At 37.1% G+C, this 17480-nt stretch overlaps 1 pseudogene; it reads right to left on the bottom strand.

Annotated features, from left to right (window-relative positions):
• Positions 1-6475: 6475 nt before the first annotated feature.
• Positions 6476-8728, bottom strand: LOC123586153 (annotated as a pseudogene).
• Between the last annotated feature and the right edge of the window lie 8752 nt (positions 8729-17480).

Genomic DNA, 17480 nt, shown 5'->3' with positions numbered 1-17480 from the left:
TAAATAAACGTTGAAAAAAAAAATTAAAAAAAAAAAGTGATGAATCACTGAATTCTACTTGTGAAATCAATATGGCACTGTATATTAACTAACTAAAATTTCAATAATAATTTTAAAAAGCCAGGAAAAATTTTTTTCTTAGTATCCACCTCACTTCCAAATAATAACATTAAATTGTACAAGATATGCAAACAACTTAGTGTCCTTGAGAGAAAAGGACCAGACCTGATGGAGTCTGGTTGCATTCGGTGTGTGATAGATTGTGTGTGCTAGAGAGGAAAGTATCATAGGTCACTGGCAAACACAAGCCCCATAACTTGAATTCTGATGCTTTGATTCAGGAGCATTTGACTGGCTTTTTTTTTTTTTTCAGGGTACTAGAAATGAAAGTCACACATTCTTAAGCTTTTCTGAAACTTTGAGACAAGAGGCTGGCATGACCTAGAGGCTGGAATATCTAATGAGTTTGAGCTTCTCTCTCTGGATTTTATAAGAACCTTTCACCTTCAGATTTATTCTACTAATTTTTACAAGATTTCCACATACGATAAGATTTAAGTGTACAGATTCAATAATTTCTAGTCAATGTACAGAGTACTGCAACCATCACCACAATCCAATTATAAAACACTTCCATCACCACAGAAAGGAACTTTGTGCCTGTGTGCGGGTATTTCTTATTCCCACTGCAACTCCCAGGCAACCAGTAATTTACTTTCTGTCACCATAAATTTACCTTTTCTTTGAAATGAAGTTATACAACGGGTAATCTTCTGTGTCTGGCTTCTTCCACTTAACGTGTATTTGAAGTTCATCCATGCTATAGTTCACATCACTGCTTCACGCCCTTTGATTGTTCTGTACCACAGCATTACAGGGATACACCATTTTTTGTCTATTCACTAGTTGATGGACTTTTGCACTGTTTTCCTTTCTCTGGCTAATATAAATAATGCCGCTAATGAACATTTACGTACAAGTCTTTGGGTAGATATATAACGTCATTTCTTTGGCTAGATAAGTAGGAGTGATATTGCTGGGTCGGATGGTATATTTATGTTTCTTATTTCAAGAAAGTGTCAAACTGTTTATACAAAGTGGCTGCACCATCATGCCACCTAACTTGAAGTTTCCTGAGTACCAGATAAATGTCACTGTGCTTTGAACAAGTCCAGAGTTCCCAATCCGAGTGGACTCTAAACTTCTGCCAGTGCTTACTAATTACCGCACCTCCATCATTCCATAATTTTCAACGACCCTATATATTGCCACAATGAGGATTTGATAAAATTAAATTCTGGTTCCTCGGAGCCATTAGAAAATTCAAATACAAATGGACCATTAAAAGCTACCATCCTTTTTTCATAAATCCGCTTGAAAAATGTCAGAAACATTCATATCACTATTAGGTTTGCTGTGAGTTACCTCAAAATGGTAAAGCAATGAAGACTAATGAGGAGTATGGGCATTGGGGAGATCCTTCGGTAAATCACCTATGTCAAGAGACAAAAGGGAGTCCTCAGATTGAGTCTTTAGAGGAGTGTGACATTTCTGTGGAAAACAATGTTTCATGCGAGATTGTTATTTAAGTAGCCCATGAAGGATAAAGGGAAAAAAGGAAACTAAACACTGTTCACAGATCAACACACCTCCCCTCCTGAAGTGAATTCTCCATTGTCACCCTCAAAGGAGCTGAGATATAACCATGACTTCTTAAGCAGAGTTCGTAATACCAGGACTGATGCATTCAACTTTTCACAAGGGGAAAAATAGAAATTTCACTTAGAAAAAAAGAAAGAAAAAAAGAAAAATCTATATTTAATGGAAGAACAAGGCCCCCACCTAGTGGATAATTCAAGAATTTGGTTTTTTACAGTTTACATTGGGGTTTACACAGTAAAATGGCATAATAGATCTATAGAGAGACAAAACAGAAATGCCAATAATTAATTCCTATTTACATTTGAAGCCTAGAAAAACCTGGAAAGAATCCCACAATCTTTCAGGGAGACAGGGAAAGGGCACAGTCACCAATAACATGTTTAAAAGTAAATGTAGGCGATAGAAGGTAGAGAAAGAAGGCAAGCTTCAGAAGGATGGAGAACATTTAGCTAAATGATTAAAAATGTGCACGACTGCAAGCAACAGTGACTTTCCATTGTAAATCCTCAACACCACATGAATTGTCACAGAGCACAGGCCACCAGTGTCTGGGTTATTTCCCTCATCAGTCCTGTGCACAGGCCAAGATTTTGTGGGGTCAGGAGACAAAAAGTAACTGTGCTTCTAAATTATGTCATTATCAAAGGCAATTACAGGATTCCCTAACCCTATACAATAGTTTCCAAATTGTATGACTTTTATTGAGTGTATTAAAATTCTAGACAATAACAGATTTCAGGTTTATAACTCTGCTATATAATGTATTTTTTGAAATCTCCGCACTAGTGTAGAGATTAAACAAAAATTATGCTAATTTTTGAGGATTCACCTTGTTCTAGGCACTGGTAAAGACTTGATATAAATTATTTATATAATCCCAAAAACAATCTGAAGCTCTCCCTTTATACAGGTGAAGGACCTTCAAAACACACAGCATCAAGTGGCAGACAGGAATTTGAGCCAGCAAGTCAAACCCCAAAGGCCACGCTCCCAATCTCTGAATGAAAAGAGGAATAAAGTTAGCAAAATATAAAGTAAATGCATATTTCTCAATGTGGTCAAGGATATAGGTACATTTTTTTCTTATAACATTTATTTGATAATTTTCAAGGCATCGTTAACATCCCAATTCAATGTTAGAACAAGAACTGAAGTAATCCTCTGAAGTCCCGGGCTCTAACTTTGTCTTTGACTTCACTCCCCTTTTAACCTTAGACAATTGCTTTAAGCTTTGTGATGAAATGACTTGCCTCTTTTTCTAGTGTTCCTAGTATAGAAGCCATTTGGTGTTGTATTGAAGCCAATGGGACACAGTAGGGTCATCTCTAACATGGATAAATATGTTCCCATTCCCACTGCAAGGCAATCATAGCAATATAAAACAGGAGCCCAAATTTCCATTTGTTAGAGGAATACACTTGAGAGAGCATTAGGATCATTTGGTACAACATCCTTGGAGTCTCCATTTTCTTTCCTCAACAACATTGACTAGAAATCAGTACTCCCCCATGGTAATGCCTTTAGGGCAACAAACCTTGGTTTCTCAGGATTATCTCATGAGTGCAAGAGAGTGAACAGCTTTGGCCCCCACCTTTAAAATGCCAATACAGCTCTGCACATTCCCAAATTCACCTCTACCTGAAACAGCACAGCCTCTTGGTAAAAAGCATAATAAAATTGCTTCAGGCCCAGGAATCTTCGCCCCTCAGTTTCCTCTAAGTTTACAAAATATAAAGAGATATCACCAGAAAGGAGAAACCACAAACCGTATGTGCTTTGAATCAACCAGTCAACAGACATATATGATTGCCCAGAGGGGCCGGTCAGGCGGAGGTGGGGGGGGGGGGGCGGGGGGAGGGTTCACTTTCCCTAGTATGGAAGATAGGATCCAAAGCAGAGTGCAGCACACAAATTGTGAGTGGTTCCTGTTGTGATCTTTTTAGTCTCACTCCTGGCTTTTTACAGATTTAGAAGTTAGCTTTTGAAATATGGAACTATGATTTTTGGTCCTTAACATGCAGTGGTAATTCATCAGACACAGGAAAATGCAAAACAAGATTTACAGGCATGGTGTGCGTGGGTTGGGGAAGTGGGTGGCAAAAATGCTTGTACATGTAAAAGGTAGGATAGTTCAAAGATAGTCTGGGCTTACAAAAAAGTAGATGCCTTTCCTATTTTTCTATAACTCAACCTTAATTTCAATACCCTACTCCACATAATAAAAGAAATTTGATCTAATCATTAAAATCAAATACCAGGGTTTTCTCAGCCATTTTTTATTTAAGCTCAGTATTTCCCCCTCTTTTATTCCTTCTCCATTTAGGGACATGGGGAGTGTTGACAGACTCATAATAATAACCGTAATTACTATTATCATAATAGCTAAAATTTGTTGAGCACTTGTGGTAGAATCCCTCTCTCCTCCTCTCCTGTCTTCCCATCCCCAGGCAACTTAACTGCTTTCTATCATGATAGATTAGTCTACATTTTTGTAATTTTATATAAATGGAATTATATACTATGTACTCTCTTGGTTTAGCTTCATCCACTTCATATAATCATTTTGAGATTCATCCATAATGTTGCACATGTCAATAATTCATTCCCTCTCATTGTATAGATATTCTATTTTATATCCATTCAACAATTAACGAAAATTTTGGTCATTTCCAGTTTTTAGCTACCACAAATAGAGCCACTCTGAATATTCACGTAAAAGCCTTTTTAGGTACATGTACTCTGTTTCTCCTGGGTAAATACCTAGGAATGGAATGGTTGGATCATATGGTAGATGTACATACACCTTTTAAGAAAATGCTAACCTTTTGTCCAAAGTGGTTTTATCATTCCCACCAGGAGCATATGAAAGTTCACATCTTTACCAACATCAAAATGTAGCCAGACATGTTAAACTTTAGTCGTTCAAGTGGGTGATTAGTTTAATTTAGATTTTCCATGATGGCTAATGACCTTGAGAATCTTTTTATGTGTTTATTTACCATCTGTATAATTTCTTTGAAAAAAATATCTGTTCCAATGTCTATTTCTATTTTCTACTAAACTGTTTTCTTTTTATTAAGTTGTAAGACACTTTTTATACTCAAAATACAGGTCCGTTAACAGATGCATCTCTCGCAAGATCTTCTCCCAGTTTTATTTACTTAACCGAGCACAAGATTTTAGTTTTGATAACATCTACCATATTGATTATTTTTCTCTTATGAATTGTGTTTTGGTGCTGTATTTGAGAAGTCTTTCCCAAGGCCAACATCACTTAAGCTGTCTCCTCTCTGATCCTCTAGAAGTTCTAGGGTGTAAGCTCTTAATATTTAAGGTTTTGGACAATTTCAAGGGAATGTTTGCTTACATTGTAAGGGAAGAGTTGAGCTTCTTCCTTCATGTGTATAGTTAGTTTGTCTATGTAAGACTTTTTTTTTAATTAATATAGGCATTTATCACTATAAAATTCCCTCTTAGTACCACTTTGCTGCAGCCAATTAAGTTCGGTGTGTTGTGTTTCCAGTTTCATTTATTTCAAGATAGGTTTTTATTTCCCCTTTGATTTCATCTTTGAGCCATTGGTTATTCAGGAGTGTGTTGTTTAATTTTCACATGTTGCAAGTTTCCCCGTTTTCCTCCTGTTACGGATTTCAGTTTCATTCTACTATGGTCCAAAAAAGATACTCGGTATGAATACAAGCTTTTTAACATTGATGATACTTGTTTTGTGATCTAACAAATGATCTATCTTGCAGAATTTTCTATATGTGCTTGAGAAGACTGTGAATTCTACTACTGTCGCATAGAATGTTCTGTATATGTCTTTAGGTCATTTGGGTCTAAAGTATCGTTCAAACCCAATGTTTCCTTTATGATTTTCTGGCTAGATAACCTACCCATTGTTGAAAATCTGGGTATTGAAGTTCACTACTATTATTGTAATGTCTATTATTCCTTTCAGATGTGTTACAATATCACACTTTCTTGATCACTGCAGGTTTATAGGTAAGTCTTAAAAGCAGGTAGTGAAGACCTCAAAATTTCTTCTTTTTAAATTTTTCTTTTTTCTTTTTCTTTTTTTTTTTTTTGTAATATCTAGATCTTCTACATCTCTATGTAAATTTTAGAACAATGTTTTAAGTTTCCAGAAACAAACTTTCTGTGATTTTTAAGTATGATTGTGTTGAACATATCAAGCAATTTAAAAAGAAATGATAATATTGTATCTTCTAATCTAAACACAATCTTTTTCTCCAATTATTTGAGCCTTCTTTAAATCATCTTAGCCCCTGATAGTGTTCCAGGTGTAGGATTTATACATCTTTTGTTAAATGCATTCCTAATTATTTCAATGTTATTTTTAAAGTACTTACTAAATTTTTATTTCTGATTGCTTATTGCCCAAATATAGAAATACAATTGAATTTTGTTTAATGTCATCTATAAATAAAACTAGTTTTACTACTTTCTTTCTTATTTATATGCCATTTATTTGTTGTTATTTCCTATTGCATGGGCTAGTACCCTATAGTACAAGATTGAGTAGAAATGGTGAAAGCAAACATCTTGATTTGTTTCTATTTTTTTTAGAGAAAGCATTCAGTCTTTCGTCATTAAGTTACATGTTAAGAACAGTTTTTTCATAGATGCCCTTATTAGGTTAGGAAAACTCCCTTCTCTACTGAGAATTTTTATTGGAAATGGATGTTGGGTTTTGTCAAAGCTTTTTTTTCACATCTAAAGAGATAATCATATGGTCTTTCTTTTGTAATCTGTTAACGTGGCGGATTAGGCAGATCAAATTTTTTTTTTCTCACTAAACTTTTGTTTTAATAGGTCTCAAAATTCTGTGACAGATTTTAGATCGTTGTTTCTATTAAGAAGTACTGATTTTAAAAACTAGTAACTTAAAACTGCCACATACATACATACATACATACATACATACATACATACACACAAATAACAAATGGTCCACAAAACATTCTCCTTTTCTTCTGAAGGTTTTACGAGGCATTGCTATCATTAACCAGTCTTTTACCATTCAACTTAAATGGCCAATTGACACAAACAGTTCTGAGACCTTCCTTCCACCACTGATGAAGACGGGGTGACAGGTATTGGGGATAATATTCGTTTAGCCTTCAGAGTCTTCTGGGAAGACTTGGTGACCTTGCCAGCTCCAGTTGCCTTCTTGTCCACTGCTTTGATGACACACACAGCCACCATCTGTCTCACGGCAAAACAGCAAAACAGTCCAGAGGAGGATGGAGAAGCTTTCAACACACATGGGCTTGTCAGGAACCATATCAATGATGGCAGCATCAACAGATTGCAAGAACTCAGGACCATCTTATAGCTTTTTGTCCTGAACGACGATCAATCTTCTCCTTCAGCTCGGCGAACTTGCAAGCACTGTGAGCTGTGTGACGATGCAGCACAAGTGCATAGCCAGCACTGACATGGCCTGGATGGTTCAGGATAAGCACCTGAACTAGGAGGCCAGCTGCTTCCATTGATGGGTCACTTTTGCTATCACCAGCCACATTGCCATGACAAACATCTTTGACAGATACATTCTTGACATTGAAGCCCACATTGTCCCCAGGAAGGGCTTCACTCAACACTTCATGGTGGATTTTTTTTTAACGTTTATTTATTTTTGAGAGATACAGTGTGCGAGAGCAGGGAGGGGCAGAGACAAAAGGAGACACAGAATCCGAAGCAGGCTACAGGCTCTGAGCCATCAGCACAGAGCCTGATGCAGGGCTCGAACCTACAAACCTCAAGATCATGACCTGAGCTGAAGTCCAGCGCTTAACCGACTGAGCCACTCAGGCACCCCCGTGGCGCATTTCAATAGACTTCATTTCAGTTATAACATTGACTGGAGCAAAAGTGACTACCACGCCTGGTTTAAGAACACCAATCTCCATGCGGCCCACAGGAACAGTACCCATACCACCAATTTTGTAGACATCCTGGAGGGGTAGGCTTGTCAGTTGGATGAGTTGTTGGCAGAATGCAATCCAGAGCTTCAAGAATCGTGGTTCCACTGGCATTGCCACCTTTACGGATGACTTTCCATCCCTTGAACGAAGGCATGTTAGCGCTTAGCTCCAGCATGTTGTCACCATTCCAACCAGAAATTGGCACAAATGCTACTGTGTCGGGGTTGTAGCCAATTTTCTTAACGTAGGCGCTGACTGCCTTAACGATTTCCTCATATCTCTTCAGGCTGTAGGGCGGCTCAGCAGAATCCATTTTGTTGACACTAACAATGAGTTGTCTTACACCCAGTGTGTAAGCCAGAAGGCATGCCTCAGGGGTCTGCCCATTCTTGGAGAGACTTGCTTCAAATTCACCAACACCAGCAGCGACAATCAGGACAGCACAGTCAGCCTGAGATGTGTCTATAATCGTATTTTTGATAAAATCTCTGTGTCCTGGGGTATCGATGATGGTCACACAATAATTGCTGTTCGCAAATTTCCACAGGGAGATGTCAACGGTGATACCATGTTTATGTTCAGCTTTCAGTTTATCAAAGACCCAGGGATACTTGAAATAGCTCTTTCTCATCTCAACAGCCTTCTTCCCAAATTTTTCAATAGTTCTCTTGTTGATTCCACCACATTTGTAGATCAGATGACCAGCAGTGGTAGACTTGCCCTAACCTGTGTGTCCAATGACGACGATGTTGATATGAGGCTTTGCCTTTTCCATTTTGGTTTAAGTTTAGCAGTGTTTTCTACGACACCTGTGTTCCGGTGGCAAACCTTCGTAGGCTGAATTTCAAGTGTTAAACCGAGGTGGACTCCTGCATAAACATCATTTGATCATGACATATTATTATTTATAAATATTTTTGGATTTGAGTTACTGAAGATTTTAGAGAATGTTTGCATTTATCTTCATGAAGGCCATTGGTCCGTAGTTTCCTTGTAATATTTTTGTCCAGTTTTGGCATCAGGATCATATTTAGATAAATTGGGAAGAATTTTCTGGATGAGGTTTATAAAATGGATATTATTTCTTGAATATGATTAACATACATTAACATTTTAAATCTTAACTTCTTTGAAAACAACATGAGGTAGGACATTATTATTACCATTTTATAGGATGGTTAATCTACTTGCTTAAGGGTCACAATTTATAAGAGTCACAGTGATGGAGCCAGAACTAGAACCTTGGCTGTCTGATACCAAAGCCCAACTCATAGCTACTTCACTATACTGATTTCTGTTACAGCCAAGTAAAATGAAATAATTTCATTTCAAATGTAAATAGCACATATTTTCTAATTCCTTTTAAGCCCCATACATGAAGACTGGAACATGGTAGAGACAGTGGAAGTCTTTTACTTAGGAAATATCTAGTCTTTGGAGGAATAACTGTGTAATGGGTTGTTAAAATGGGAATTTTTTTTGGCCCCAAATTTTGCTGAGGTTATAAAAGGCCCGGAAACAAAATAAAAGGTACAAAATTTGCAGAAGGGATGATCATAAACTCTTTTGCAGACTTAGCTTACAATCAGCCAACAGCAAGAAACAGTTGGCAATTGAAGAGCCTGGAACAAGGAAAGCCGGAGAACTGTGTCATTTTTTCACCCACCAGCCCTCGTTGTAAGCTGAGAGGAGGAGGTTTGAGAAGACCATAGGTAGAGCCAGAAGTTTGCTCCCAATTGTGTAAGAGGCAAAGAGATTGGCATTTGACGCTTGCCTGAGGAGAGCAAATGCAAAAGTCAATGCTGTGAGCTGCCTGCAACGTCAGGACAAAGAAAGAGAAAAGGTAAGGAAGCAACTTTTCTTCCCTTGATGCATGAGAGTGAAGCAGGCTGAATCCTCTCAACAGATGTATCCAAAAAGGAGACCCAGCCAGGGTGAGCATACCACAGCAGTGAGAGGCTACGGCTCACACCAGCAAGAAAAGGCTCGGAAGGTGAGTCAGAGAAGGTTAGCTAGAGACTGCATCATCCACTCATAAAACTGCAAAATGGGACATCCAAAGAACGCACAAACGTGCACCCAAACATGAATCAGATTTGGGCCTCCGTCAAAACTTCCAATGCCATACCTACTGGCTAGTGTCTCATTTAAGACCTGAATTAATATCCATAAATATGATTTGTCTTAATGTAGGCACGTATGCGTGTGTGTGCATGTGTATGTGTGTGTACGTGTGCTCACGTATGTGTGTGAACTTTGTCAGGGTTTTGATAGTGGTGTTATATTGGCTTTGTCCAAAAAATTTTCCTTCATGGCCCAAGTACAACTATGCTTCTTCTGATGTTATTACCCTAGATAAAAGTTAAAGGAGGCCCAGGGAAAAACCTGTATTCTCCTGGTAATGCTCTTTCCTACCCAATCTTATCTTTACAGAATTACCATTCGCTACAATAAAGTAACTAACAGGCCAGTGCCAAGAAGCAGTATGTTATTGGAATACGTTTTCCACCCACCCCCCCCCTTCTTTTCCTGAGAGATCAACATTACGCCCTCATTCCGTTTCACCTCAAGAAGTCCAGTCTTCTTGGGCATCCCTCCCTATCCAGACTTTCCATCTCATATGGCTTTGTACATCTACATGTAAACCCAATACTTCAATTCTCCCCAACTTTCTATATTCCTCCTCTAAAAGTCATGTTCACTCATCAACATAATCTATTATATCTTCAGCCTCTTTTTTTAAACATGTATTTCCCTTTTTTGCTCATGATTACAGGCTGTTTCCTGAGGACTCCAATTTCCTGCAGCTCTCTCAGGAGATTTTTCTCCCACTCCATACATACCACGAAAACTAGAGGTCAATTAGGTGTAAGACTTGCTCCTCCTTGCTGCATCCAGACAACTTATCCTTACTTCCTAAAACTTGAAAATTTCGAGTACATTCCATAGAAACATGATACCGTTCATTCACGGAGAACTTTACCACCTAGATAGTGTTTTTCTTTCAACCACTAGCCCCATCAACGATTAGACTGACACTATGCCTATATAGATTCAACACTTTGACCACCCCATTTTCTTGACCTCTCTGCTTTCAATAATTTTGTCTTTCATTTTACCTCTTCCACTAATAACTACATCATCTCCAGTATCTGTTGCAGTCAACCCATTCCTTGATCATTACATCCTATCTTTAGAGCGCACCCTCTAGAACCATCACTCCAACAATCCTCGTTCCAAGAACTCACTGCAACTTCCAATCCACTGACCGGACCACTTTTTCATGCTGTATCACATCTCATGCCCTCACTTCCTTACTTACCCAGCTTACATTCTATGAGCAATCATAATAATCACTAACTCCTACACCTTCCAGTCCTAGATCTTCTTTGCCTTCATTCTATTCAGCTAACAAAACATCAATCGTGCTTAAATTCAATTCCAAATCCAACCCTGAGTTCTATATGCTGACTAATCTCTTGGTTGGTTGGATTTCTTTATTATATACTTCATCCAAGAACTCATGGATGCTATACTCCCTAAGCCCTTGCAGTTTTGAGTCGATTCGTCTGTAACATTTACACCTTAACTGAAATGTCTCAGGTATATTTTTCTTCAAACATTTACCCTCTACCTCCCACAACATTTCAAATATTCTTCCACTGTCTTCTGGCTATTGTGAAAAAATTGTCCTGATATTTGAGGTGAGTTTTTTCCTGGAATCCTGAGTAATCATTTAATCTTCCTTGAGGATCAGTAACTTCACCTTGATATAGATTAGCAATGACTGTTCTGGAACATGCTGTACATTTCAATTTTCAGATGTTATAACATTAATTTCATTTCAAGAACTTTTTAAAATTATATTTTGGAATATTTTCAGTTTTTTTAACTCTACAATGGTATTCATTATCTTTCGTATATATATTTCTCTAATTTCTTTTAGTCTCATTTTTCTTCTTCATATTATCTGAATTATTTTCCTAGCCTCTTTACCACTGGTTCAATTTTCAACATTATTCAACACTATGACATTATTTTCAATTAGTTCCAAAATTATGTCTTTTTATATTCAATTTATTTATCTAACTCTCTCAAATTATCTTCTTTAATATTCTTTTCATCTCTGGCTTATGGTTTCATGTATCCTATATTCTCTTTAATTTCTTTGAAAATGCAAAACATTAGTTGTGAATATTTCTCCTTTAATACTAGGGTATGTAATCATTTAGAGTGCTCTGCATTGGAAGTTTATTTATCTTATTTTTAAAATACCCAGAAGAATTTCTCATAGTTGTTATCCTATCTTTTCTCATTTCAACCATATTAGATATGGGTAGGTCTTCTTTTTTCCCATGGGTGAACTCTCCTCAAATCCCTTCCTATCTTATCTGAGTCTTTCATGGCACCATTGTAAAGAATGGGCTGGATTCACCCTGCTTTTCATTTACCTGTAAACAGGAGGTGATGAGAGGAAGGAAAGACAGCCATGGGCAGTATGGATTGGTGATGTTGGTCCCTTCTCCATGTTCTTATCCATTTCATAAAATCCTGGTCTGTATTTTCTTTTGTCCAGTCACAGGTTGACCTATTCCCTTCATTTAGAGTGAGCTTCTGCGCCTACATTTCACAAAGTATTACCCACTCTGGGTAGGTTTTTTTCTCCCTTTTTAGCTGAATGTTAAGTTCCTAAGTGCAAATGAGAGGCTTTCAACCTATTCTTTAATCTGTTCCTGCTCTGTAAATGCCATAATAAAACATTATGAGGGATTAAATTAGTAAATCTGGTTAGAAATGATCTCAGAATGAAATACAGGCTGGAACACTGGAGATGGCTATATTCCCCTTCTCAACTCTATATGCTCATAAGTTGAACTCAACTTCCTGAAAATGATTTTAATGCTGTCATTCCTTAATAATAATGACTGCAGAGAAACTTCAAGGAGCTCTTTTTTCTTTCTTTCTTTCTTTCTATTCCATCCCACTGACAAGTAGGCAACATATTCAGTATACCAAGATCTTATGCATTCCTTCCAAATTAATAATTTTTCTTTCTTCTTACCCATTTAGGAGAAAAAATAAGTTGCTGAGTCCAAAGTGCTACCATTCTAAATGAATTTCTTCCAATTTAAGCACTAGAGAGATTCTTATCAAATATGCAGTGCATACAAATTTATATCACGGTTTCCAAAGATTTTATAGCTGCAAATTGAAAATGAAGTTTTGTCCTATTAAAATTAAAACTTTAAAGCCATAAGGAGAAAACATCACTTTCCAGTGCTTCAATTACCACTTTGTACAGATGACTTCTAAATTTAAATCTCTTTTAGGAATCAGAAACTTTGGCGAATTCCTACAATTTATGTAGTTATTCTATTCTTACTTCAAACTCATAGGGCCAAAAGAAAACTTCACATTCTCCCCCATTGAATAGGTACGTTTTCTTGCTTCCTCATCTGTTAATGCCATTACCAACCTATTAGACCAATGGGACCAATTCTGAAAGCCATCTCCCTTTCTTCCTTTATCAACAAGCTCCTCAGTTATTCAGCCATCTGGTTCTGTAGACTTCTCTCCACCATTTGAATCAGATTGAGTTTCCATCAATTCACGTATACCACTGGGAAGTTCAGGCCTTTGGCACTTTCCTCCCATTATCGCAACAACCAGTCTCATGATTATAAATAAAATTTCCTTGAACTTGATCCATTTAAGTATACTGTCCAAAAACACAGTTCTGATCATTCAATGGCCCTCCACTACCTACTCAGCCTCTTTTCATTATCTTTAATATTCCCCATGATGTGGGTCCAAACAGTCTCTCTGCGTTAACCGTCTCCTCACAAAAGCATACATGGCTGAACCCCAATTGTTCATTATTTTATACCGTTAATGACACTGCTTCTTTTGTTAGGAAAACCTGTTCATTCTTTCCTCTCTTGCTGCATCTTTACTTGTTCAATCCTATTCAAGCTTCAAGGCCGGGATCAAATAGTCACTCTACTACAAAGTTGTCCCGTAAGGAAATAATCTCTCTATATGACATTTTAGTGCCAGCTAATTATTATTCCCACTTTATAGTTATATTTGTATCCTCACCTCAATATTCCTCATATATTCTGTCCCTATCTCTTTATAAAATCCTTGAGCATGAACTTGGTGTCAAGTTTATTTTTGCGCTCTCAAAGTCAGAACGCAAGGCCATGTCAATAATAATTCCTCTACAGTCGGAAAGAGCACTGAGAGCAACAACCAGCTACGTTTTTTTTTTTATCAGAAATGTATCACTACCACTTAACGTAGTGCCTGTCACTATTTTGAATAAATGTTGAATAAATGGATAAGTGTTGAATTGATTTTTTTTTTCAAGACTTCATTGTTACCTTTAGTTTTAAAGACATCTGAAATTCCCTGTTTTGTCAGAAAAGGCAGCAATGAATCAAGTTCAGGGAAATTTAGTTATATGCGTTGCCACAAAAATTGCGTCTTCACATAATGACATCCTTTGCTAAGAATAATCCAATAGTGAAAACACATCTTTCTTTGGTTATCATGAGCAACACATCTAAGTCAAAATTTTGTTCAAATACCAAGGTCACCTCTACACTTGATTGCCAATAAAAATCCTTAGATCTATGAAACTGTGATATTTATGTAAAATACCCATGTGTGTTCATACCTTTAAAGTTGGTGGTGGCTCCAATGAAGGAACCATCTTGGGGTTATTAATTGTGGTAGGTAGTTTCATCATTTACATAGATTTGGTCTTCAAAAGGAGAGAAAATGAAAACATCTTTTATTTTCTTTTCTTGACATATTAATAACATTTGTTTAATTCTTTCTAATTTCAAAGCATATTCCACATATTATCTTACCAAAATAGCCCCAAAGTATCTAAAGCTGACTCAGTGAACAATATAGTCAGTTAGAGCAAGTAGCATTCAAGAATTCCTCTGGGTTGTAGTCTCCTCTGTAAATGACAGACTTGTATTAAATGACCTCTGAAGATCCTGCCAGTTCTAATTTTTCATTATTTTTAGTGCACAATTGGTCTTTTTTTCATTAATAATTTTTCATTATTTTATTTGTCAGTTCAGTCTGGAAACGAATCAAAAAGGAAAGTGCCCAAATGTTTGAAAGTGATAGAATCGTCAAGCAAAAATTACAGGCACTGCCTTGCTGTAACTTTTTTTTTCTTTTCAAATAATGCCACACTTTGGAGGTGTTTGCATTCCTTCATGGCTCAATAGACCTGCAGGTTTACTGCTTTATAGATCAAATCTGGCCTGAGGTTTGTTTTTGTAAACAAAGTTTCATTGGAACTCAGCGATTCCCATTCATTCTCTATTGACTGAATACTTTTGCCTGGCAGAGCTGAGTAGTTGGAAAAGAGACATTTTGCCTAGCAAAACCTAAAATATTATCACCTGACTCATCCAAAAAAAGCCTGCTAACCCCTGATTTATAACAATAACTCATTTCCATATACTATTAAAAATGTTAATTCTTGAGAGCAAAGATAACGTTATGTTAATTTTTCCAAAAAACTCTTGTCAATTTGTAAATTATGAATGAGTTAAATCATAAAAAGTGATTTATACTTAATTCTGTTTCTATTAAATCTGATACAAAAATTTTCACAGTTTTCTAATATAATGATGTTTCAAAAAACATACTTAGAAATAAAACTGCCCCCAAACATCTTTCCTTCCTCGTTTCAGTAACCTGGTAAATCCTGTACCAATTTGGTAATATTTCAATTGACCAGTAGAGGGAGCGCTTGATTCAACATAATTGTATGCACACAATGGCTGCGTGCTTCATTTCGCCCAGAAAAGGTCAAGCACTGCGTGGAGGAAATTTAACAGAATTAGTGAGTTGGTTTTCTATTGTTGTGTTGGTGGTGAAAGGGAATAGAAAAGCACTAGAAGACTCCGTATTACACTTAACCGACGGTAATGTCTCTTCCTGAGAAGAAAATTGTTCATCTACTCTTATCTTGTCTCATCTCGGCGTTGGTTTGCAGGGACCTTGAATATTTTCAAGAAGAGATAGCAACAATTTGGCTACGGAAAACAGGATTTTTTTTTTCCACCAAGATGATACAGAACATCTTGTGATAGTGGCTACTCTTTCTCCGCCTTCCATCTCTTTGCATTGTTGCCTCCTTGTGTGCTGATGCCATTAGTATTGAGAGAGCCATTGTCCATTGTAAGAAAATATAAAAGAAGATCATTAGAAGTTCAGATTTCTGTAGTGCTCTCTGGGTTTTTTGATCAACACAGAGGCTGTCTGAAAAGAGAAACATTTCCAAGGAGAATGTGCTGCGGCACTAAAGAATGCTAGGACCCTAAAAAGAGCTTGAAAAAAACCCACCTACCAGCAGGCTAGACAAAGGGTACAGGTTGGGGCCTTTTCTTTGAAAGACCTGATTAATGTGAGGTCTTGTTACCTGCTTTATCACTGTTTTGTTATGAGTGAAAGGTTTCAGCATTCTTAATTTGTCTTGGGGATGGGAAAAGGGAAGGCAAACTTGCCTGATGGGGGTCTGAGGGTGAAGTCGATCCATTTGCTCTCAGTGAAAAATAACAGACACGAAAGACGCAGTATGTTGTACAAATTCATACTGAAGGTTTTTTTCTAAAAAAGCAGCCTGAAAGCACTCATCGCTTACCCACTTACCTGGAAGAATAAGATGTAGTCTCTGCTGGTTGCTAAAACTAAAAGTTATCCATTATGCTAAAGCAAAAACAGATTCAAAGAACTGAACGGTGGGGGGGGGGGGGGGCGGGGAATCTGTTGTAGAAAATTGTGGGGAAAATAAAGAACACTCACAGAAAGATAAAAATGAGGTAATAATTCTGTGAACCCCATTACCATAATTTTGTTATTTACTAGGTTACTCTAAGTCACGCTTAGGTTTAAGGTCTCTAGGAATATTCCTCTCATAATATGTACAATTTAAAAATTAATTCCATGACACTTAGTCATATCAACTGTGAAACTGGAAGGTGTATACCATGCTGTGCAGATTTGGAGGTGTTTAGCCAAGAGGCAGGATGTGGGCCTTTCACAATGTTTTATTTCTGGCCCCCTGAAATTTAAGTCTTGAGAAAATTTTAGGAGACACATGCCGTAGTTCATGGCAAATGTCCAATATGTATTGCCAAGGGCTGGAGACAGAGCATAGAGTGACATACTCCTGTGGGCAGAGTATTTCATGAATACTGTTTAGTGAAAACTAATAGTTAATGGAAGCTGGTACTTATATTATTGTATTAGCTAGTCATAGTTTTATTTATTTTGAAATTTTTTTAGTGTTACTTATTTTTGAGAGACAGAGAGAGAGAGACAGAGCACAAGTGAGAGAGGGGCAGAGAGAGAAAGAGAAGGAGACACAGAATCTGAAGCAGGATCCAGGCTCCGAGCTGTCAGCACAGAGCTCAACGCCGGGCTCGAACCCACAAACTGTGAGATCGTGCCCTGTGCCGAAGTTGGACCCTTAACTGACAAAGCCACCCAGGCGCCCCCATCGTTTTAAAGTAAAAGATATAATTGGGTTGGTACTAAGTGGAAAATACCTACAACAAGTAAGCAAATGAAACGTTGTGTGAAAAAGCATAGCATCTGATCCAGAGAATTATTAAAGAAACGGTCTCTAGGTATCATTATCATAGTATAAGTACAATTTGGTTTGATGGGATTCATTTTGGCAATCTTTTTATTAGTGTTTTTATTTCACACGTAATATAAATTATCCTTGTCTTTTCTTCCTCCTTATGGCCAGACTTTGACATAATGTAAGAGACAGAGTGACTGAAAATACAGATACATATGCAAACATTTATTTATATCTATTTATGTGGA

Source organism: Leopardus geoffroyi, chromosome B1, assembly GCF_018350155.1.
Source record: "Leopardus geoffroyi isolate Oge1 chromosome B1, O.geoffroyi_Oge1_pat1.0, whole genome shotgun sequence".
In the NCBI taxonomy this organism is placed as follows: Eukaryota; Metazoa; Chordata; class Mammalia; order Carnivora; family Felidae; genus Leopardus; species Leopardus geoffroyi.
This window is presented reverse-complemented; position numbering and strand designations above follow the sequence as displayed.